A 25,256-nucleotide genomic window follows, 5' to 3' on the forward strand; every position below is an offset into this window, starting at 1 on the left:
GATACGAAAATATGCAAAAACATAAGTGTACCGAAAAATCTCTACGAAAATATTTTCTTATATAAGATGCCTACCATAATGAGAATTAAAATTTATAATATTTTCATAAAATTTAAATTCATAAAATTATAAATAAAAAAAAGAAACATTGAATACATATGCTGGCATTAAATAGAGTAGGGACTAAAAGTAATTTTTAATCTTGTATAAGACATTTTTCTAAACTTCATCTTATTTAGGGATTAAAATCTAGTTTTCTATTAGTTAAATCCACTAGTCTGTCTCACTTATATTTTCTCTCAGTATATCTTAGTTCAAGTTGAAGGAGATTCAGACTAACTTAATTCAAGTTGAACGAGATTCAGACTAAATTAATTCAAGTTGAAGGAGATTCAGGGACTAACTTAATTCAAGTTGAAGGAGATTCAGACTAACTTAATTCAAGTTGAAGGATATTCAAACTAACTTAATTCAAGTTGAAGGAGAATCAGAATAACTTAACTCAAGTTGAAGGAGATTCAGACTGACTATACCTATTTTGAGTTTTGTTCCCGTAGACATTTTTATGGTCTCTTCATCTCTCTCTCTCTCTCTCTCTCCCCCCGCTTTTCCCACCGCCATGGAGGTTTCCCCATGTTCAAAATGGCAGGTACCCTTCCCTACATTTTTTAGTTTTTCTTTACATGATTTCATTTTGGAGTATTTTTCTTCCTTGAACTGATTGAATCTCATGATTTCATTTTGTAGTATTTTTCTTCATTGAACTGATTGAATCTCATCAATTCTGCTAAAAAGCATGTATTTTTTAATATTTTTATTACATTTTTAGCTTGTTTACCTGGTTCTTAGAAAAATCCTGTTCATAAATTGTATGAAAATTACTTTAGAAGTGAAAAGTCAGCTTAAGTTTTAATGAATTCAGCAATATATCACAAGTTTCTAATTTTTAATTAAACCCATGCCTTAATTTTACTTAATTAGTTCAAATTCCTTGATGCTTTTGTAAATACTTATGTAATTTGAAGCAGGGTTTGTGAGTTTGGATTGTGGAGGTGAATTTTTAATGATGGTGTGAGTATGGAGCCTGCTACGACGACAACTTATTGGTGATGAGATGCAGCTTGCTACGAATGCCGCCGCAGTGTCTTCTTCTTCTCCGGCCCGTCAATGGAAATACGAAGTTTTTCTAAGTTTCCGAGGGCAAGACACCCGCAAGAGTTTCGTTAGCCATACGTACACTGCATTACATAATAAAGGAATTCTGACCTTCAAAGATGACAAAAGGCTTGAGCACGGAAAATCCATTTCCACAGCACTTCTGAAAGCAATTGAGGAGTCAAAGCTTGCCCTCGTCATTCTTTCACCAAACTATGCCAATTCATCGTGGTGTTTGAATGAGCTTGTCAAGATTATGCAATGCAGAAAAGATATGGGGCAAGAAGTCGTGCCAATCTTTCACAATGTGGATCCGTCTGAGGTGCGCCACCAAACGGGAAGGTTCTTGCTGGCCGTGAGGAATGTAACGGAGCATGAAGAAGTTTATTCTGAGGATAGGAACAACATAAACCGGTGGAGGGCTGCTTTGAGAGAGGTGGCTGGTCTTAAGGGCTGGGATTTACAACATTGGTAAGTATTTTACACACAGTTTAATATCTTAGTTTGGTATTGTATGCAGTTTTGGTAAGTGTGTTGCCTGATTTGCCATTTTAGTTTAAGATATTGGCCTAAATTATCAATTTTTGGATTTCAATTGTTGAAATGAACCAGTTTTTCAGTAGTTTGTCGATGAGTAATGCTAGGGAGACTAAATTTGTAAACTAAATGATGTGTCACCAATAGAAAATAAGCACGTTTATCAACGTTTAAGTAATAATATAATCATCAACTTCTATGTCATTTAGTTTACAAAATTTAGTCTTCCTAGCATTACTCCTTGTCGATATCTGATTGATATATTGTTGATATCTAATTTTGACTGGTTCAGCAATTGAAATTTGGTTTCTAATCATTTTAGCCAAATTCCTTTCTAGTTTTTTAGAGGTTGGCACATATTAGTTATGAAGGTATGCCTCTGTGAGTCTTCCCAACCCCCAGAAGTGGTGGATAACTGTGGCTTATCACTTGTTGTCCCTCTTTAAAAAAAAAAAGTTTATATGAACATTTGCAGGTGCCAATTTCATAATGATTTGAATTTAACCTGCATGTACAATTTGTTTTTTTTAATTGATATTATTGACACTTAAGGGAGGGAGTGAGCTTTAGCCTCACAATGGGCTAGCAATAATGTGGTTCAAATTCGTGTTTAACGAAAATTGAACCTAAGATCTCTCACTTACAAATGAAGAGAAATATCACTAGACCATAGTACTAAGTAGCTTAACCTGCATGATATTAATTATTTATATTGTTTTATTCTGATACTCTCATAGGGGAAAAGGGTATTTTATGGTATTATCAAGGTTTCACAAAATTGGGTTGCTCCCATAATATACAAGAAGAAGATACCTTGCATGGCATTCCCTCTGGGTATACGAATGTCTAAGTTTGACCAACCAAAACAAAATCTTGCATGAGAGTTGGTCCACCCTCTATTTTCAATTGGTTTTCGTATGGAACCTCCAAATTACTTTTGTATACATACTTGACCATGCTGTTATATTTATGTTCTTTTTTCTTCATTTCAGGGTGGAGGCAGAACTTGTAGAATCCGTTGCCACATGGGTACTAAACCGTTCATTGTATGCATCTTCGACTGTCGACGAGGGCTTGGTAGGAATGGAATCTCGCATTGATAAAATACTACAAGATCACTATTGGATGTGTCATTATTAAAAGTAGGGTGGATAACAGCTCAGCTGCTGTTGGTGTTTAGCTGTTGCTTTCGGTCCTCCATCATCTATTGTTTATCCATTGCTTTCGGCCCTTCTTCACTGTAAAGCTAAAGTTAGATAATAGATTAAGATTAGTGGGATTGGAGGTCATCATTATGTTGGCTTAGCTGCCATGGTCCTCCTTTCTTCTTCACGTTTTTTTCTTCTCCCATATATGTTGCATCGTGTAATGGTTTCAGATATGAAAAATACATCAAACATTCAACATGGTATCAGAGCGGGCATCATCCTCAGCCAGTTCTGTATATCGAACCTGCTGTGTTTATTTTTTCAAAAACAATGGCAGATGGAAGTATCATTGCTTCTTCATCTGGAAGCGCCTCTGAAATGGATATCAATCCAAACCAACGACTCAGTTCAGTATTATTGAATGAGTTTAATTATTTGCCATGGGCAAGGGCTGTTAGTCTTGCTCTCGGTGGAAGATCCAAACTCGGTTTCATCAATAGCAGTCAACCTGCACCAGATGCTTCTTCTCCAGAATATGGAGGGTGGCTATGTAAAGATCAACTGGTCATGTCATGGTTGTTAAATTCTATGGAAAGGAATATTGCTGAAATCTTCAGCTATTCCGAGTCGTCTCTCATCCTTTGGACCACCGTGAAGGAGATGTATGGAAATCAAAACAATGCAGCTCGCATCTTTCAACTCAAGAAGGATATCTCCAACATACAGCAAGAAGGTAAAAGCTTTGTTCAACATCTTGGTTCTTTGAGAAGCATGTGGAATGAGTGTACAGACCTCACACAACTGATCTCTCTGTGCTCCTTAAAAGAACTGAAGAAGATAAAAATTTTCAATTATTGTCTAGCTTGAGCTCAGAATATGAGGATTTGAGAAGTCACATTCTCATGAACTCGGAGCTACCATCCTTCACTAGTATCTGTGCAACTATCCAACGTGAGGAAGTAAGGAGAAAAGTCATGAACAATGGTATAAAAACCAACGTGACAGAAGCTAGGGCTTACCTGACAAATGAAAAAAGATATAAAGGAAAAAACCCTCATTTAAAGTGCCTACATTGTGACAACATCGGGCATGTGAGAGACAAGTGCTGGATCCTACATCCAGAACTCAAACCTGACTTCATGAAGGATAAATCCGCACCAAAGACAAGTCGAGCACACCCTCGTGCCAACACTGCAACATCTTCATCTATCAACAATGTTGATACCTATCAACAGTTCACTGCAAATCCTGCCATCCTTTTAAATGAGTTCGCAGCGTATCTCCAACAAAAGAAGGGAAAAGAGGATGGATCGGTTGATCATGAAGATGGAAGTACTACTGCATTGATGGGCAAATTTGCAGGTTTTTTAGCTGATGCTGATTATGTACCTCAGACAGACTTGAAAGGTATCGTAACTGCTTTCCAAACTGCTCTTAAAATAAATGAGTTACATGATTTTTGGGTTGTAGATTCTGGTGCCACAGACCATATGACTAATCAAATGTCAAAGTTACATAGATTTGAGAAACTACATAATCCTTCACATGTATCTGTTGCTAATGGTGAAGGTGCTAGGATTGTAGGAAAGGGAAAAATCCACCTGATATCTGATCAAATAGAGTCTATGGCCCTATATGTCCCATCATTTCCATTTCAACTTCTCTCAGTGGGAAGAATCACAAATTCCTTAAATTGTTTGGCCATTTTTTCACCAAAAACTGTCATTTTTCAGGATTGTATAACCAAGAGGACGATTGGTGAGGGGTTTTACCTTGATGGTCTCTATTACATATCAAAAAGCTCTTCCTGTGGGTTCCATGCCAAGTCAAAGTCCATCCATACCTCCATTCAAGCTTCCACCTTGTGGCACCAACGACTAGCTCATCCATCTCAACCTATCTTATCCACCTTATTTCCTGACTTAGGCAAAGAATCAACCCACTGTGAAACTTGTCATTTGTCAAAGGCAACAAGACTACCTCTAGGGTCTTCGATGTCTAGAGTTTCTCATCTTTTTGAGCTTGTACACTCTGATATATGGGGACCAACAAATGAATCTTTTGATGGTTATAAATATTTCATAACTTTTGTTGATGATTATTCAAGAGCCACCTGGTTATATTTGTTAAAATCAAAAAGTGAGGTGATGGAAGTGTTTAAGGACTTTCACAACCTTGTCAAAAATTATTTTTCTTCTCAAATCAAAACCCTAAGGTCTGATAATGGCACAGAATACATGTCCCAAGTCATGACTCAATATTTGAGCAACAATGGCATCATACATCAAACTAGTTGTGTTGGCACACCCCAACAAAATGGTGTTGCCGAGAGAAAAAACCGAGATCTCCTTGAAAAAACTAGGGCATTGATGTTACAAATGAATGTACCAAAACGTTTTTGGTCTCAAAGCGTCATGACAGCAGCTTACCTGATCAACAGATTACCTAGTAGGGTTTTGGGATTCAAATCCCCAATGGAGATAGTCAAGAACAGAAAGGTGGACTTGTCTCACCTTAAAGTCTTTGGATGCATCTGTTTTGTTCATGTTCAGTCATTACATCGAGACAAACTTGATCCTAGGGCAACTAAATGCATTTTCCTTGGCTACTCGTCCACACAAAAAGGGTATAAGTGTTATAATCCACAACTTAAGAGATTAATTGTTTCAAAGGATGTTCAATTTCATGAAACTAACTCTTATTACAGTAAGTCTCTGGATAGTACAAGTCAGGGGGAGATTATCTTGGACATGTTTCCACTGCCAAGGACTGAGATACTCAACAATGCGGGTGATCAAACTCACACAATGGATCTTGTGGCTCCAAATCAACCGGATTTATATGACGACAGGAACATGCCTGTAGAAGATGAAACTGTACGTAGTATTGGTCCTGAAGAACCTTCAGAAGAGTCTCTTCCTACCATACCTCGACGAAATCCAACTCGTGAGAGGCACCCACCAGCAAGACTGCAAGACTTTGTTACGTACAAGCTCAAGCACCCCTTATCCAACTACTGTTCTTATCAAAAGTTGTCACCTAATTACACTGCCTATTTGAGTAATATATCTGCGCATGATGCGAGATTTATACGCACACAAATTAAACCCTCTTTTTTATCAATTGTAGTGAAGAATGTAAGTAGGGATCGTTCTGGACCGGGGATTAGGAGGGATTGTTAATCACTTGGAAACTGACTCAAATATGTAAAAACAAGTTTAAAACACTATACTAGATTCAAAGAATGCAAAACTAAACTTTAAAACACCAAAACAAACCAAAAGACTCAAAACAGCACCAAAACACTCAAAACTGCCTTAAAAACACAATCCGGGCAGTTTTGAACACTAGACACAACTTTGGACGAAAATTGGTTTTACTTTGACCTAAGACACTTAAAAACACAAACTAAAGTGGTTTCTAACTACTATGACTCAACAAAGTCAAGGGGGATTGGTTTTGGACGAAATTAAAAACAAAACAAACTTTTTAAATTAGAACAGATTGTAAAACGAATTTGATGGAATCGAATGGATGGGAAGCTAGCTAAGGGGTTCATCTCCACACATGTTATACTTGCATATAAAACGATTTCCAATTGCTTTTCAATAACTCATGAATTCTCAACGCCCCAAGTTAATTAGGTTCGCTTAAATTAACCTTCAGATTTTCCTAACGTTATTGAATTGGATGATTGCATACGACAACCCAAAACATTCCCCACAAGTCCCCTACATGATTGCATAATAGAGATACAAGCAAGAATCATTAAGTTCTATGAAAACCATAAGCATTGACGAAGCACTTGTTACTATGATTGCATGAAACTTATGCCAAGAATTTACTTAACGCGATTGAGATCATCAACCTTTACTACTTGTGAATATAATTCCATAACGATTAGGTGAAATTTCCTTATATCCTAGCATCCAATTTATGCATGATAATTAAGCGTGCACTCTCAACCAACACACACAAATCAATGTAATTCACATAGATAAGTAAATTGAATTCACAACTTATGAAACGCAATTAGAAGTAATCAATTCATATAGCAAGTATGTTCATGGTTTCGAATCCCCCCCTAGCCAAGGGGGGGTTTAGTTCCTCATACGCACAAAACAAAGAGAATTGAAATTAAACATTGAATTCAAAGGAAAAGAAACACCTAGAAATTCCAGCGACGCGAACTCGAATTGCATGAACTCCCGAGCTTCCTTCTCCTTCTCCTTGGTGCGGCAAGGGTCTAGGGACAGGTTTAGGGCCTTAGGTGTATGGATGCATGGTTATGGAGGGATGTAGTAGTGTTTAGGGGAAGGGGATGGTGCAGCAAAGCTTAAAACTAAGGAGAAAGGTGTTTGGTGGCTGCGGCAAGGGTGTGGAGAGGGTTGGACGAATTTCTGGAATTAATGAATGTGTATGAGAGAGGTGGTGATCTGATCTAGGGGTTAATATGAGTATATATAGGCACTTAAAACCCTAGGGTAATCAGATATGGACTTGAATAACCCAATTCCACAAGGAAATAGGCCATCTAGAAGGTAGGAAACCCCAAAGGAAAAGGAATAGAGGCGCCAGATTTTTAGGGTTCTAGAAACAAAGTGTTTTGTGGCAGAAATTGGCACTTCTAGAAGGATTTGGGGCGCCACTTTTGTAGGAGATAAGATAAGGTTCCTAGAATCATGTTTTAAGGGCCAAATTTGTAGGGAAAAAGAGATAAGGGTGCGGCACCTTTGTAAGGATAATGTTAGGGCTTCTAGAAAGCCTAAAAACTAAGGGGATTTGGATAAAACCCACGGCAAAGATAGGATAGGGCATCTAAGGCTTCTAGAAACCCTCCAAGATAAGGTAAAGTGCATGGCATCCCTATAGGATTAGGATAAGGTGTCCTAAAGTGTTTAGGACTCCTCTTTGTGGCTGAAAACCTTGTGCATTAGGATTAGGAAAGCTAATCCTTCTTCATCTTGGAATTCTTCTCCTTCTTGGACTTGGAAAGCTTCTTTGTTGCCTCACTTGAGACCATTTGGATTTTGACTTTCCTTCATCAAGTAGGAAACCTTATTTGAGTAGGAATCTTTATTCTTCTAGGAATCCTAATTCAACTAGGAAACCCATTTTAACTAGGAATCCTAATTCAACTAGGAAACCCATCTTAACTAGGAATCCTAATTCAACTAGGAAACCCATCTTCCATTTAGGGACTTTCCTACTTCAACTAGGAAACCTTGCTCAAGTAGGAATCATCATCTTCAAGTCTTCAATTTCGTCCATCCTCTTGGCTCCAAGCATATGATGTCCATTCCAAGCTCTAATTTGCTCCAAAAGGCTCCAAAATGCATCCTTTTGCATACTTTGCCCTTAAAACCTGAAAACACATAGAACTAGCTTAAAAGACTACTTTACTAAGGAAAAACACTATAAATGCACAAAAACAAGCTAAACTAAGGTGCGTAAATATGCTCCTATCAAATTCCCCCACACTTAGCTTTTGCTAGTCCTCGAGCAAAACAAAATGAAACAAAGTAAATAAACGAAGTAAAACGAGTAAAACACAACCTACACCTTCCAACAATCACCTCAGGGATTTCCAATGCACATGACATGTTAAAAATCATCATTCCCACAGATTTTAGCCATCTTTACGCTTAAGCATTTACTTAATCATGGTCACTACTCATTAGTTCACAAATGACCAATTAAAACATGATTTTGAATGTAGTAACATGCCTTAGAGAATTTCCTCAATTCCTTACAAGATATGCACTCTATTTTCACACAAATTTTCTGACTACACACCCTATACTAGTTAAATGTGAGAAGATAGATGTAAATATGAAAACGAATGCTCACATATATGTATGACAAAGAAGCACTTTCCGGAGTTAATAACATGTTTAGATATGATCTCATGAATGGAACGTTACTACTTAGATGCAAGAACCAGTGACACCATATGCTCGTACCAATTTTAAACTCCACAAATTGAAACACATAACACTCAAGATTAAAGTCAAGGGTTGTAACGGGGCTAGGGGTATTGGCTAACAAAGAAAGGTAAAGGATAAAACAACCGTTCTTTAAACAATAGTAAGCAAAGCAATGAACTTGATACTTAGAATTCACTTTAGAGTGCAGAGAATAACTTTAAACAACACGGGGAATACACGTGCATACTTAGGGTCAAATGCAACGTTTTGGACCCTTTCTTCAATAACCAACAACTTAGAGCTCATTTTATGCTCTTTCAACTCCTTTTCATACTTTTCACAACTTTTTCTTTTTTTCTTTTTATTTTCCACGAATTTTTTTTTTTTTTTTTTTCCTTGCCGTGCCTCATTCAAGACTTTGGCATACCCATATATCAAGAATCCTTCCCCCACACTTGTTTTCTACAATGCAATGATCAAAAGGAATTCATCGTTGAGTTATGCTTTTACTATGCTTCAAGAACAAAGGTATGGGTGGTCCTAGTCTAGGCTAGGTGAGGATAATTGTGGGTTAACAAACAACATAGGCTAAACGAGGCTCAACGAGGTTAAATCCTACAAAACAAATGAAATAGGGAAATATGGCAATTTGGCTATGGTGGTTACTACTAACTTCATCTTGAATATGTGTTATGCAATTCAATAACATGTTTTGAATGAAATTGGCATGAGTTCTAGTATTTGGAACTAAATGATGAAACGCCTTCTAAGTAGTAACCAAGCAAAGAAAAATGAGATCATGCAACGACTTTAGAAAACAAGAATGCACAGATTTTAACTCTCCAAATAAACGTTTAGGCTCAAGTCTCACAAGGTTGTAGCATTTGTTTGAGTTCCTTCCTTCAAGCATGTTACAAAAACTAATTTTTTTCTTCTTTTTGATTACATGTGAAGTCATAAGTTATAACCACAACCAAGCATAAACAAAGAGTAAATCAAACTTTCATCCATGTTAATCATTCTTTTTAACAGTCATGCAATTACAAACCGAATCCTCATCATTGTGTTGGAAGGTACCCTAAGACACAAACAAACACACAAACAACAACTTAAAAACAACTCTTTTTGGGTTTTCAAAACAATTTTTTTCAATTTTTTTCTAGGATTTTCGGATTTTTAGAACAACAAACTCTAAAACACTCTAAAACGGCTTAAAAACACTTAAAAACAGCAAGAAACAACATTTGAAATTATGGGTGACAAAACCCTACGAATTTGCATCAAAACACTTTGGTTACCCCCCCACACTTAAATCAAACATTGTCCTCAATGTTTCAAACATAGACTCACACAAATAACAAACAAACAAACAAAACAACATCTAACAACCTAACATGGCAGAAACAAAATCAACAACAAAGAGAAGAGTTTAGGAACGCAAATCTGGAATTGGAGTGCTTTCTCGGTCTTCCTTTGTTGAATGCATGGGTTGCCTCCCAAGTAGCGCTTGCTTTAACGTCGTACAGCCGGACGAACATGCTTCTTAGCCTCACTTAGAGCCCACGGCATGGAGTGGGATGTCCTCCACAACTTGCCCTTCAACACTTTCATAATATGGCTCAATGAATGGGAGGGGATAGTGATCCTCCCTGATGGTGGTGTTTTGGTTCCGAAAGTCCATGTAAATGCTCCCACCACCTTTAAATCGATTGGTCACCTGCACCAAAGAAGGTAACAACCTATTAGTTGAAATGGGAATTGAAATTGGGATTGACGACTTACAAACATATTGTGGTGAATGCTCAAAATCGGCAGCCCTATCAACAATGTCACCATGGCTACTTTCGGCCATGTTGGGTGGTTGTAGGGCAATCACTCCAAGTTTTTCTCCAATGGTGGTTCTTGATACATCCTTCTTGATAAGTGTGGATCCTTTCGGCCCTATATCCTTATGCACATGTATGACAAAACAAGAATGACTATCATTAGGATTCTTAATAGAGTCATAAACATTGAATTTAATTATATCACCACCAAACTCCATTGTTAATGCTCCTTTGGCCACATCAATCTTTGTTTGGGCTGTTTTCATGAACGGTCTTCCAAGTAGGAGTGGCAAGGGTGGAGAATGAACCGAATCGTCCATTTCAAGCATGATGTGCAAATTTACTTAACACACAAATTAACCCTCTTTTGACAATTGTAGCATATAAATAAGTAGGGATCGTTCTTACACCGGGGATTAGGAGGGCTTGCTAAACACTCTAAACTGACTCAAATAACTAAAATTAACCTTTCAAACACTTAAACTCACGTAAAAAGACTCAACTACGTTCACAAGACTCAAAATAGGCTAAAAACACTCAAAACTGCCTTAAAAACACAATCTGGGCAGTTTTGAGCCTAAACACAAACTTGGACGAAAATTGGTTTTACTTTGACCTAAGACACTTAAAAACACAAACTAAAGTGGTTTCTAACTACTATGACTCAACAAAGTCAGGGGGATTGGTTTTGGACGAAATTAAAAACAAAACAAACTTTTTAAATTAGAACAGATTGTAAAACGAATTTGATGGAATCGAATGGATGGGAAGCTAGCTAAGGGGTTCATCTCCACACATGTTATACTTGCATATAAAACGATTTCCAATTGCTTTTCAATAACTCATGAATTCTCAACGCCCCAAGTTAATTAGGTTCGCTTAAATTAACCTTCAGATTTTCCTAACGTTATTGAATTGGATGATTGCATACGACAACCCAAAACATTCCCCACAAGTCCCCTACATGATTGCATAATAGAGATACAAGCAAGAATCATTAAGTTCTATGAAAACCATAAGCATTGACGAAGCACTTGTTACTATGATTGCATGAAACTTATGCCAAGAATTTACTTAACGCGATTGAGATCATCAACCTTTACTACTTGTGAATATAATTCCATAACGATTAGGTGAAATTTCCTTATATCCTAGCATCCAATTTATGCATGATAATTAAGCGTGCACTCTCAACCAACACACACAAATCAATGTAATTCACATAGATAAGTAAATTGAATTCACAACTTATGAAACGCAATTAGAAGTAATCAATTCATATAGCAAGTATGTTCATGGTTTCGAATCCCCCCCTAGCCAAGGGGGGGTTTAGTTCCTCATACGCACAAAACAAAGAGAATTGAAATTAAACATTGAATTCAAAGGAAAAGAAACACCTAGAAATTCCAGCGACGCGAACTCGAATTGCATGAACTCCCGAGCTTCCTTCTCCTCCTCCTTGGTGCGGCAAGGGTCTAGGGACAGGTTTAGGGCCTTAGGTGTATGGATGCATGGTTATGGAGGGATGTAGTAGTGTTTAGGGGAAGGGGATGGTGCGGCAAAGCTTAAAACTAAGGAGAAAGGTGTTTGGTGGCTGCGGCAAGGGTGTGGAGAGGGTTGGACGAATTTCTGGAATTAATGAATGTGTATGAGAGAGGTGGTGATCTGATCTAGGGGTTAATATGAGTATATATAGGCACTTAAAACCCTAGGGTAATCAGATATGGACTTGAATAACCCAATTCCACAAGGAAATAGGCCATCTAGAAGGTAGGAAACCCCAAAGGAAAAGGAATAGAGGCGCCAGATTTTTAGGGTTCTAGAAACAAAGTGTTTTGTGGCAGAAATTGGCACTTCTAGAAGGATTTGGGGCGCCACTTTTGTAGGAGATAAGATAAGGTTCCTAGAATCATGTTTTAAGGGCCAAATTTGTAGGGAAAAAGAGATAAGGGTGCGGCACCTTTGTAAGGATAATGTTAGGGCTTCTAGAAAGCCTAAAAACTAAGGGGATTTGGATAAAACCCACGGCAAAGATAGGATAGGGCATCTAAGGCTTCTAGAAACCCTCCAAGATAAGGTAAAGTGCATGGCATCCCTATAGGATTAGGATAAGGTGTCCTAAAGTGTTTAGGACTCCTCTTTGTGGCTGAAAACCTTGTGCATTAGGATTAGGAAAGCTAATCCTTCTTCATCTTGGAATTCTTCTCCTTCTTGGACTTGGAAAGCTTCTTTGTTGCCTCACTTGAGACCATTTGGATTTTGACTTTCCTTCATCAAGTAGGAAACCTTATTTGAGTAGGAATCTTCATTCTTCTAGGAATCCTAATTCAACTAGGAAACCCATTTTAACTAGGAATCCTAATTCAACTAGGAAACCCATCTAGGAAACCCATCTTAACTAGGAATCCTAATTCAACTAGGAAACCCATCTTCCATTTAGGGACTTTCCTACTTCAACTAGGAAACCTTGCTCAAGTAGGAATCATCATCTTCAAGTCTTCAATTTCGTCCATCCTCTTGGCTCCAAGCATATGATGTCCATTCCAAGCTCTAATTTGCTCCAAAAGGCTCCAAAATGCATCATTTTGCATACTTTGCCCTTAAAACCTGAAAACACATAGAACTAGCTTAAAAGACTACTTTACTAAGGAAAAACACTATAAATGCACAAAAACAAGCTAAACTAAGGTGCGTAAATATGCTCCTATCAGCGCATGAAGAGCCTCAATCATTTCAAGAAGCTAACCAATCCCAAGTGTGGCAGCAAGCAATGCAGGATGAACTGCATGCACTCGATCAACATAAAACCTGGAGCATTGTGCCACTGCCCAAAGGAAAGAAGATAGTAGGCTGCAGGTGGATATACAAGATTAAATTCAACTCGGATGGGTCTATTGAAAGACACAAGGCACGATTAGTGGCCCATGGCTTCACTCAAACATTTGATGTGGATTACAAGGAAACCTTTGCCCCCGTTGCAAAGATGAACACAGTGCGCGTACTCTTGTCTGTGGCTGTCAACAAAGGATGGCCTATGTATCAAATGGATGTAAAAAACGCCTTCTTACATGGTGAGCTTGAAGAAGACGTCTACATGAGATTACCACCGGGTCACTCTCAAAGTCATAAACAGGATGTTGTGTGTAAACTGCACAAATCAATTTATGGTCTTAAACAATCACCGAGAGCCTGGTATGCTAAGCTCAGTTCAGTCCTTATCAGTGTTGGTTTTGGAAGAAGCAATGCGGACTCCTTTTTATTTGTACGCTCAGGCACCACTGGTACATTGGTTGTTCTTGTGTATGTTGATGACTTGATCAACACCGGAGATAACCCTGAAGAAATCAAAGAACTCAAGCACTCCCTTCAGCAACGCTTTGCAATAAAAGATCTTGGTGTTCTGAGATACTTCCTTGGCATCGAAATGGCTACATCTCACAAGGGCTTCTTCCTTAACCAGCGCAAATATGTTTTGGATCTCCTTAAGGAAGCAAACATGAGTGATGCTAAACCGGTCCCTACACCTCTTGACATTAAACTTAAGGTCAGCTTAGAGGGTCAATCTCTTCCAAACATAAGTTATTATCAGCGGTTGGTTGGTAAGTTGATATACCTGACCATCACAAGGCCCGACATTACCTATGCTGTCAGTATTGTTAGCCAATTTATGCACTCTCCCACGATGGAGCACTTTAACCTAGTCAAAAGGATACTTCGGTATCTAAAAGGTTCTGTGGGACGTGGTATAATCATGAAGAAAAATGCAAGCACTCAGATTACAGGTTATTGTGATGCAGATTGGGCTGGCAATTCCATTGATCGTAAGTCTACAACGGGATTTTGCACGTTTGTGGGAGGCAACCTTGTCTCATGGAAAAGCAAAAAACAAACTGTCGTTGCAAGATCCAGTGCTGAGGCAGAATATCGGGCAATGGCATCTACTGCGTGTGAACTAATCTGGCTCAAAGGTTTACTGTGTGACTTAGGTGTTTTCAATCATCAATCCATGTCCCTTTTCTGTGACAATCAGGCTGCAATGCACATTGCTTCCAACCCAGTTTTTCATGAGAGAACCAAGCACATTGAAGTCGATTGTCACTATGTTCGTACACAAGTTCAATCTCAGGTTATCCAAACGCATTTTGTAAGGAGCTCGGATCAACTTGCGGAGCTATTCACAAAATCATTGGCCTCTCATCAGTTTCAGCTTCTTCTTGGCAAGCTTGGATCTATCAACCTTTTGGATCCAGCTTGAGGGGGAGTATTGGATGTGTCATTATTAAAAGTAGGGTGGATAACAGCTCAGCTGCTGTTGGTGTTTAGCTGTTGCTTTCGGTCTTCCATCATCTATTGTTTATCCATTGCTTTTGGCCCTTCTTCACTGTAAAGCTAAAGTTAGATAATAGATTAAGATTAGTGGGATTGGAGGTCATCATTATGTTGGCTTAGCTGCCATGGTCCTCCTTTCTTCTTCACGTTTTTTTCTTCTCCCATATATGTTGCATCGTGTAATGGTTTCAGATATGAAAAATACATCAAACATTCAACAATCACATATGTGGATGGACAACTGACTGCGTACGCATTATAGGGATACATGGGATGCGAGGAATTGGAAAGACGACAGTTACCAGAGCTGTTTATGATCAAATCTGTCACCACTATGAACGTAGCTGCTTTCTTTCCAATGTTAGATCTGAAACTTCTAAAAAGGGTCTAGTTTCTTTACAAGAAAAACTTCTCTCCAAAACCCTGGTGGAAAAAATTGGAAAATAGAGGATGAGCATATGGGAGCTGCTATGATAAAAAAACGGTTAGCGTTTATCAAGGTGCTTGTTGTTGTTGATGATGTGGATCAATTAGCACAATTAGAAAAATTGGCTGGAGGTCGCGACTGGTTTGGTCTAGGGAGTAGAATTATCATAACAAGTACAGATGAACATTTGTTGAAGGTGCATGGTGTTGATGGAATATACAAGGTCACTGCCTTAGACCATGACGAGGCTCTTAAACTTTTGAGTTCAAAAGCGTTTAAGAAGGGCGATCACCGTGAAGATTATTTGAGTCTTTGCAGCGATATAGTACAGTATGCTGGTGGCCTTCCATTAGCTATTGTTGTCGTAGGTTCCTTTCTATGTGGCAGAAGCATCCTCGAATGGAAAAGTGCCATAGATAGGCAGAGGAATACATCAGATAGAAGTATCATGGATGTTCTTCACATTAGTTTTGATGGACTAAGGGAAACAGAAAAAGAAATATTTCTACATATTGCATGCTTTTTTAAGGGGAAGGATAGGGTTCGTGTGACCGAGATACTAAACTATTGTGGGCTCTACCCTGAAATTGGGTTAACTATTCTTTCTGATAAATCTCTTATTACTTTTTCCAGCAACAAGCTGGAGATGCATGGTTTGCTACAAGAAATGTGATGGCAAATAGTTAGTCGAGAGTCGCCTACTTATCCAGGCAAACGTAGTAGGCTTTGGTCTCTTGAAGACATCCACAATGTGCTGACAATAAATAAGGTAGAGCTATACTCTACTTACTTTCCTTGTATAATAATCTTCACTTCACTTATTATTGTTTTTGTAGAATTAGGGAACAAACGTAGCTCAAGGGATAGTTATGGAGTTGCCTATATTAGAAGTGGCTCATTGGAATCCAGAAGCATTCTCAAATTTGTCTCAACTTCGTTTTCTCCAAGTTCATAATGTGCATCCTTCCCAAGGCCTCACTTGTCTTCCGGAATCCTTGAGACTCCTCGAATGGACTGGGTATCCCTTAAGATCTCTCCCACAATATTTCCAACCAGATGAGCTGATTGAACTTAACTTGTGCCACAGCAACCTTGATCTGCTTTGGAAGGGAATAAAGGTATATGAATGTTTGTTAGCAGCCAATAATTTCTTCAATTAATAATTCAGTTGTATGCTTAGCATTGACGGATTAATTTATTTTTCTCTTTATGTGTGGTGTGCATTGAACAGCGTTTTCCCAAGTTGAAGTTCATCAAAATCTGCCATTCTCACCACATTTCTGAGACCCCTGACTTCACAGGTGTTCAAGAACTTGAGAGTTTAGATCTTGAAGGATGTAAAAACTTGGTTGGAATTCATCAGTCCCTTGGACTTCTCAAAAAGCTGACCCTCCTAAATCTTAAAGATTGCGAAAGTCTCGAGAGTTTGCTAGGAAAAATTGAAATGGAGTCTCTTGAAACTTTTATTCTTTCTGGCTGCTTAAAAGTCAAGCAGGTTCCTGAGTTTGGAAATATGCAACTTCTGTCAGTGCTTAAACTTGATGAAACTACCATAGAAACAATACCGGAGTCAATTGAACACCTTAGTGGCCTTGTTACATTAGATCTAAGCAACTGCAAGGATCTTGTTTGTCTTCCAAGAACCATTAACAGATTGAAGTCTCTGAAAAATCTTAATCTTTCTGGATGCTTGAAACTTGGCGAAGAGCAGGAAAGCATGTCAGAGGTGGAGTGTTTGGAGAAGAATGATGATAGTAGAACTGCTGAAACAGAAGTGCCTAATTTTGGAGTGATGCAAAAAGTGAAGAAAGAACTAGTGACTTTCTGGTCGCCTGCATTTGGTCTGTGTAACTTAACAGATCTGAATCTAAGTAACTGTAAACTTCGGGAAGGAGCATTTCTCAATGGTCTTGGAGTCTTATCCTCACTAGTGGCATTGAATCTCAGCGGAAATAATTTTGTTAGTCTTCCATCAAGCATCTGATCCCTTGTTAAGCTTGAGAGCATTAACATCGAGAACTGCAAGAGACTTACAGAGCTGTCAGGTCTCCCATCAAATAGTAAATTGGATGTGAAGGCAGATGGTTGCTCGTCCCTTCAAATTTTCAATACATCCGAGCTCAATGTATTGGAGAAATCATATTTCAATTTCCTGAATTGCTTCAAACTAAATGACAACCAAAGTTTACTTAATATGACATTTGAAATGCTGAAGAAATTCCTTCATCAAGTGAGATCTCTCTCTCTCTCTCTCTCTCACGCTCGTGTAGTTGTGTGTGTTTCATACTTTAATATCAGTTAATAGCATTCCAATTTTGATTGACACAGGGAAACTCTAGTGCAAGAGAAACTTTCCAAATTGCAATTCCTGGAAGTGAAATTCCTAAGTGGTTCAGCCATCAAAACGATGTTGGGAGTTCATTAACCATAGACCTACCTCCACTTTGGAATAAAAGTAAGTTCACGGGATACGCTCTGTGTGCTGTTTTTGTACTAGACGAGCATTGTGTGGTTGATGAACACGATACATTTCATTTCAAAACTTTCCATGCTACACATCATCTTGTGTGTTGTTAGACAAATAAGGAATATGGTTGGAGTCCTTGTGTAATTGTATATAATATTATTATTGGAAGAATAAGCTGTCCTACAGCCGTCAAGCCGTCCTACCTTGTCCTACCTTGTCCTACCTACACACTAGCCGTCCTACAGCCGTCAAGCCGTCCTACAGCCGTCCTACCTTGTCCTACCTACACACTAGGACGGCTACCTTGTCCTCTACAGCCGTCCTACCTTGTCCTACCTACACACTAGGACGGCTACCTTGTCCTACCTACACATTTGTATCATGTATATATATCCTTGTAATCTTGTAGAGAAAGATAATGAAAAAATAAGCATTCTCTTCCATTTGCATTCTCTTCCATAAGCATTCTCTTCCATTTTTCCACATTCACGTATCAATAACAAATATATTTTTTAGCCTACATACCTTTTTCTACATGGTATACAGAGCAGGTTTATAACCCTAGCCCTAATTTTTTTTTCGGCAGCTTTCTCTGCCGTTCCCATGGCTGTTCGTGGCTCGTCCCGTCCCTCCTCTGCTCGTCCTCCCCTCCACTGCACCTACTGCAATTTTGATTATCATACCCGAGACACCTGCCATAAACTTCATGGCTATCCCGTTGGTTATCCCCTTCATGGCCAACCGTGGCGACCACCGCGCCGTGCCACTGCTTCCAGTTCTTCCCGCAGCCATGCACCTTCCAGTCCTCCCCGGCAGCCACGGTTTTCTGCTTCCCGGCCCCATAATTTCACCCAGGCCCATCACGTGCAAGGCACCCAGGCCCCCGCCTCCTCTTCTACTCCAGCGACCCACCAAGTGCACGGGACCCAGCCCACTTTGCATGACTTGCAGCTTGCCATGCCTGACCTCTCTGCCAAGCAGCACTCCCGTGTTCTAGCTACTCTACGTGACACCACCACCCCTCCTCAGGCCAATGCCGTGCTCACTACTGATTTTGCCCAAGGTTTGTTACCTGTCACCTCTCGTCATGGTCAATGGATTCTTGACAGTAGTGCTACGGATCATATTACTTCTTCCGCTTCATGTTTGGTTAATCGTTCTCCTTCACATTTGCCGCCTGTTTCTTTGCCTAGTGGTGCTTCCACTCCCATTACTTTTACCGGCACTCTTCCTTTAAATTCCTCAGTTACTTTGAAGGATGTTTTATGTGTCCCTAATTTCCGAGTGGACCTTTTATCGGTTGGTAAACTTACAGATGGATTATCGTGTTCCATAACCTTCTTTCCTTCTTGGTGTGTTTTGCAGGACTTGGTTTCGAAGGCGATGATTGGTGTGGGTAAGCGACGTGGCGATCTGTATTACCTTGTGGCCCTTACCTCTTCTCTCCCCACCCGTCAACCTCTCTGCAACATCATTACCATCACCTCCTCCCGCTGGCATAGGCGTCTTGGTCACCCCTCCTCCACTCGTTTGCAAGCTTTAGCATCTAGCTCTCTTAATTGTACTTTTGATTCTAGTCATATTTGTGATGTTTGTCCGTTGGCAAAACAAACTCGTCAAACTTTTCTTTTGAGTTCAATTTCATCAACTTTCCCTTTTGCTTTAATTCATTGTGATATTTGGGGCCTGAATCGTCAATCTTCTCTTTCTGGTGCTCATTATTTCTTAACCATTGTGGATGATTTTTCTCGCTTTACGTGGGTCTTCCTCATGAAACATAAATCCGACACTCAACAATTAATTAAGGATTTTTTTGCTTATGTCACTACCCAATTCCGCACTACCATCCAATGCATTCGTACTGACAATGGTGGTGAATTTTTATCTCTTCGTAGTTTTTTCTCTGATCATGGGGTGCTTTTACAAACTTCTTGTGTTTATACCCCCCAACAAAATGGCGTTGTTGAAAGAAAACATCGTCATCTTCTTGAAACCGCTCGCGCCCTTCGTTTTCAATCCCATCTTCCTATCAAGTTTTAGGGGGAATGTGTTCTTACCGCTACTTATCTCATCAATCGTCTCCCTACCCGTCTTCTCCATCATAAATCCCCATTTGAGGTTCTCTTTTCGAAAACCCCATCTTATGACCACTTCCGCGTCTTTGGTTGTCTGGCATATGCTACCTCTGTCACTCCCACCACCAAATTTTCCCCTCGGGCTCATCGTTGCATTTTTCTCGGTTATCCTCATGGACAAAAGGCCTATACCCTTTACGATCTCGACAATCACCGCATTTTCACTAGTCGAGACGTCATCTTTCACGAAAGTACTTACCCTTATGCCGTTTCTCACCCTCCTATCCCATCCTCTTCGCCTACCCTACCCATCCCACCCCCTCTGGACTTTACATATAACCCACCCCTTCCTACCCCGACGCCTCACCCTCCTCCACCCTCCTCCCTTTCCACGCCTCCCACATATTCCCTTGCTGCCCCATTACCCGTTCCTCCCCATGCCCCTGCCCTCTCGGCATCCCCTCCTTCCCCCCCCCCCCGCTACTTCCTTACCTTTCACCCTTTTACCCACGGACATCCCTACCCCCCACTACCTACCAATCCTCCCCTTCCCTGCACCTCTTCCCGTGCCCATAAACCTCCATCCTATTTAAAAGACTACGTTTGCTCGCAGGTGATTCTGCCATCCCACCCATCTTCGACTTCGCAACCCGGTTCTACACAAGGTACGCGATATCCACTTTGTAATTTTCTCTCTTATCACCGTTACTCTCCCAGGCATTTTTCTTACATTAACTCTGTCAGTCGGACTGTGGAGCCTTCCTCCTTTGCCGAGGCTGCCACTGACCCCAATTGGCAACGTGCTATGACTGAGGAGCTTCAAGCTTTACATGCTAATGGTACTTGGACTTTAACTTCCTTGCCCCCTGGCAAAATTCCCATTGGTTCTAAGTGGGTGTACAAACTCAAGCACAATTCTGACGGCTCTATTGACCGCTACAAAGCTCGTTTGGTTGCTAAAGGCTTCACTCAGGCTGAAGGTATTGATTATCATGACACTTTTTCTCTTACTGCTAAGATGATTACGGTGCGTTGTCTTCTTGCTCTTGCTGCTAGTCAGTCTTGGTCTCTTCATCAGCTTGATGTTAATAATGCTTTCTTACATGGTGACTTACATGAAGAAATCTATATGTCTCCTCCTCCTGGTCTTCGACGACAGGGGGAGAATCTTGTGTGTCGCCTTCACAAGTCACTTTATGGTCTTAAGCAGGCTTCTCGCCAATGGTTTGCCAAATTCACTAGTGCCATCATTTCTGCCGGTTTTCAACAATCCAAAGCTGACTATTCATTGTTCACTAAAAAGTCTGGTATTTCTTTCACAGCTTTGCTCATTTATGTGGATGATATTGTGATTACAGGCAATGATGCTAGTGCCATTAATTCTCTAAAGTCTTTTCTCCGTGATCATTTTCGGATAAAAGACCTTGGTGATTTAAAATATTTTTTGGGTATTGAGGTTTCTCGTTCCAAACAAGGGATTTATATTTCTCAACGCAAGTATGCATTAGAGATTCTCAAGGACTATGGTTTTTTGGGAGCACGACCCATTACTTTTCCTATGGATGACACAAAATTATCTGATAAAGGAGAACTTCTCAAGGATCCTGAAAAGTATCGACGATTAGTAGGTCGGTTAATATATCTCACTATCACTCGGCCGGATATCACCTATTCTGTGCATGTTCTAAGCCGTTTTATGCACGAGCCAAGGATATCTCATATGGATGCTGCGCTTCGTATTGTTCGTTATTTGAAGGCTACTCCAGGTCAAGGTTTATTATTTCGTTCTGACAACCAGACCAAGTTAACTGCGTTTTGTGATTCTGATTGGGCAGGTTGCCCTATCACTCGCCGTTCGACTACTGGGTATTGTGTATTCTTGGGCGGTTCTTTGATTTCTTGGCGGACGAAACGACAGAAAACCGTTTCGCTCTCTTCAGCAGAGGCGGAATATAGGGCCATGGCAGGTGCTTGTTGCGAGATAGTTTGGCTTCGTTTTTTGTTGAAGGATTTGAACATTCCTTTGGATGGTCCTTCCATTTTATTTTGTGATAATCAAGCAGCGTTACATATAGCTGCCAATCCTGTTTTTCATGAACGAACTCGTCACATTGAGATGGATTGTCACTTTATACGAGATAAGATTGTAGATGGCACAATAGAGACCAAGCATGTGGGTACGGCACAACAGTTGGCAGACTTGTTTACCAAACCTCTTGGGAAAGAAAAGTTTTCGGGTATGTTACGCAAGTTGGGAGTTCTTGACATCCACTCTCCAACTTGAGAGGGAGTGTTAGACAAATAAGGAATATGGTTGGAGTCCTTGTGTAATTGTATATAATATTATTATTGGAAGAATAAGTCATCCTACAGCCGTCAAGCCGTCCTACAGCCGTCCTACCTTGTCCTACCTACACACTAGCCGTCCTACAGCCGTCAAGCCGTCCTACAGCCGTCCTACCTTGTCCTACCTACACACTAGGACGGCTACCTTGTCCTCTACAGCCGTCCTACCTTGTCCTACCTACACACTAGGACGGCTACCTTGTCCTACCTACACATTTGTATCATGTATATATATCCTTGTAATCTTGTAGAGAAAGATAATGAAAAAATAAGCATTCTCTTCCATTTGCATTCTCTTCCATAAGCATTTTCTTCCATTTGCATTCTCTTCCATTTTGCCACATTCACGTATCAATAACAAATATATTTTTTAGCCTACATACCTTTTTCTACATGTGTCGACTGAAACACAGTGGAAAACAATTAGAAGTATGTGGCACACAGCCTGCCTTTCGCTTTAAGCGAAAGGTTTTGCCAGGTTGATTTGGATCATCTTTGGATGTTCTATGTATCCCGTGATAAAAACTTTGGTACGGACTGGCATAACAGTTGCAGTCAGATTGAGTTCTTGTTTGAAACCAGAGGGCCAGGCTTGAAGGTGAAGAAGTGCGGAGTACGGTTGATGTACGAGCAAGATGTGCAAGCTCTACAATCTGAAAGTGCCACTGTTAATACATCAATTTTTCCAGTTGAGGAGGATGTCATCAACATGATCGATGATAACGTGACACACACTTCCTCGGATATGACATTACATCAAGGGGAATGGCAACTTTTCCATTCTAACGGTTTTTCTCATTCTGTGGGCATAAATGAGGACATAACCAAACGTGCTTCGTCGGACTCCTTTCTACAGTGGACACAATGGCAACTGCTGGATTCCATCCTCCCAACAGGTGGTTTTACTCATTCTTTTGGTCTCGAGGCTGCGATCCAAGCTCGTGTAGTTTCTAGTCCCGAAGATCTACAAACCTTTATAATCCGTCTGTTGGAGAATACAGGAAGCTTGCTCCTTCCGTTTGTGTATTCTACAACAATATCACCTGATCTAGAGACCACTCGCAAACTCGATAAGATGTTGGATGCAATGCTTACCGATGAAGTGGTTAGAAAGGCGTCGATTTCAAAGGGCATGGAACTAATGAGGGTGGCCGCAGCTGTGTATGTAGAAATACCATCGGTTAAATCTACGATGGAAGCTTGGTTAAGTTCCGGGGGCGTTTCTTTTCACCATGCTCATGCATTTGGCCTTATATGTGGACTGCTAGGATTGGATAGCACTACTACTCAAAGAGCGTACATGTTTATTACAATGAGAGATGTTATTTCTGCTGCAACAAGGCTCAATCTGGTAGGCCCCCTTGGTGCGGCTGTGCTGCAGCATAAGATTGCTTCCGGTGCCGCTGAAGCTATACTTAATCGGTGGAAGGACCGCCCAGTTGAGGAAGCATCGCAAGCTCTTTCTTTGCCCCAAATTTAGGCTCAAACAACTTGATCTTAATAATTAATTTTATTTCGTTCTTGGGATCTTACTGCAAACATTGGATAAATTTTTTAAGAAGATTTAATGAAATTTTGTTTTTGTACAACGATATGTTTATGCCAAGGTACATGAAGAAATAAATTAGTACTCGATTTGTCATTCATGCAATTTGAATCTAAGACATTCTTGCGATTCGAATCTAAGGCTTTCTAAATAAAGAATCGAAGTTTGCTGGAGTTGTTGCCGTAGAAATTGCAAGAGGAGCCTGGGAATATTCCTCTTCACGTAAACTCCGGTAGACCAGAGAGTAAACCCTTCCTTTTCTCTACAACGTTACTAACTCCAATCATTGGTGGCAGAAGATAATGAAATGTATATTTATGGTAAAATAAATATTCGCTACCATCCTTACAGAAAATTACAACATTTCAAGAGAGACTGCAACAGCTTATCACAAGTTAAAAGAAGATGGTGAAAAACAAGTAGGACTAGTGAAAGGAAATGAACAGTATTGGAATAATATGATGAAAGAGAAGCTGCACAATATCAACAACATGATGGAAGCCTAAAAGAGCTAGCAACAGATAAGCAAAAAATAAAAAACAACACAATAATATAGCAAGTGGAGAATCCCTCTCAGTAGCATCAAGCTTCAAATACAAATGCAAACAACATTGAGAGACCTGGAATAATGGCAAATGAATAAATAAAGAAGAAAATTGACTCATTATGGACATTTCACATGAACTTGAAAGGGGTTTTCATTAGAGCTCCCTATAACTAATTCATCTTCTATCTTTGATTTGGATAAGATTTGGGAGTTGACACGAATTGTTTGCCCAAATTGAATTTAGTGAATTATCCAATACAATCATAGACCCACATGACACTAGACTTTAAAATAGTCAAATAATATTGTAAGCCGTTTTTTAGATTTCGGGGGATCTGTGCAAAACTTATAAAATGGCCCATACTTAAGATAGTTTTTCAAAAAAAGCAGTATAATGTATTGATGCTGGAAAACCATAACTTAAATCAAAACTTTAGGACTTACTGATTGTAAGTTTACAAATGTCATTAAATAATAAGTAAAACGACCTACAAACATAACTTTCACTAAATAATAAAAAAAACAATTCAATCTTAAACAACCAAACAAGAAAAAAAAAACTTCAAAAACTCTTAACTTTAAAAGTTTCACTTGAGCATTATTATATAATAAAGTTTTTTTTAATAAAAAAAATTAAAAAAAAATTTGACACACCCCGACCTGGAATGTCCACCTGGACTTCAAATCGAGCTATGTTGGCCGACACCAAGAAGGTGACGAAGCCATAAACTGTAGTGATGTGGAAAATGTGAATAAATTTAAGCCCAAAAGTGCCTAAATACAACAGTGCGCTTGTGAGCGGGAATAAACCCATTTCACACTTGATGACAGAGTATAAGTAAAATACAATAAAGTAGGATGAGAATTATACCATCGAAGGTAACCGCCTATACCAAGATTTGCCAAGAATCATCGTCGATACGAAA

At 39.5% G+C, this 25,256-nt stretch overlaps 1 long non-coding RNA gene and 1 pseudogene across 1 annotated transcript; both read left to right on the forward strand.

Moving 5' to 3' along the window:
* The first annotated feature begins 1,114 nt into the window (after window positions 1-1,114).
* LOC137744356 (TMV resistance protein N-like) lies at window positions 1,115-23,717 on the forward strand (annotated as a pseudogene).
* LOC148692312 (uncharacterized) lies at window positions 3,635-4,941 on the forward strand. The gene is made up of 2 exons (XR_015953786.1): window positions 3,635-4,247; window positions 4,574-4,941. It is a non-coding gene; the product is annotated as an uncharacterized LOC148692312 (long non-coding RNA).
* Window positions 23,718-25,256: the final 1,539 nt, after the last annotated feature.

This window comes from Pyrus communis, chromosome 12, assembly GCF_041283825.1.
Source record: "Pyrus communis isolate YQ-2024b chromosome 12, ASM4128382v1, whole genome shotgun sequence".
Lineage (NCBI taxonomy): Eukaryota > Viridiplantae > Streptophyta > Magnoliopsida > Rosales > Rosaceae > Pyrus > Pyrus communis.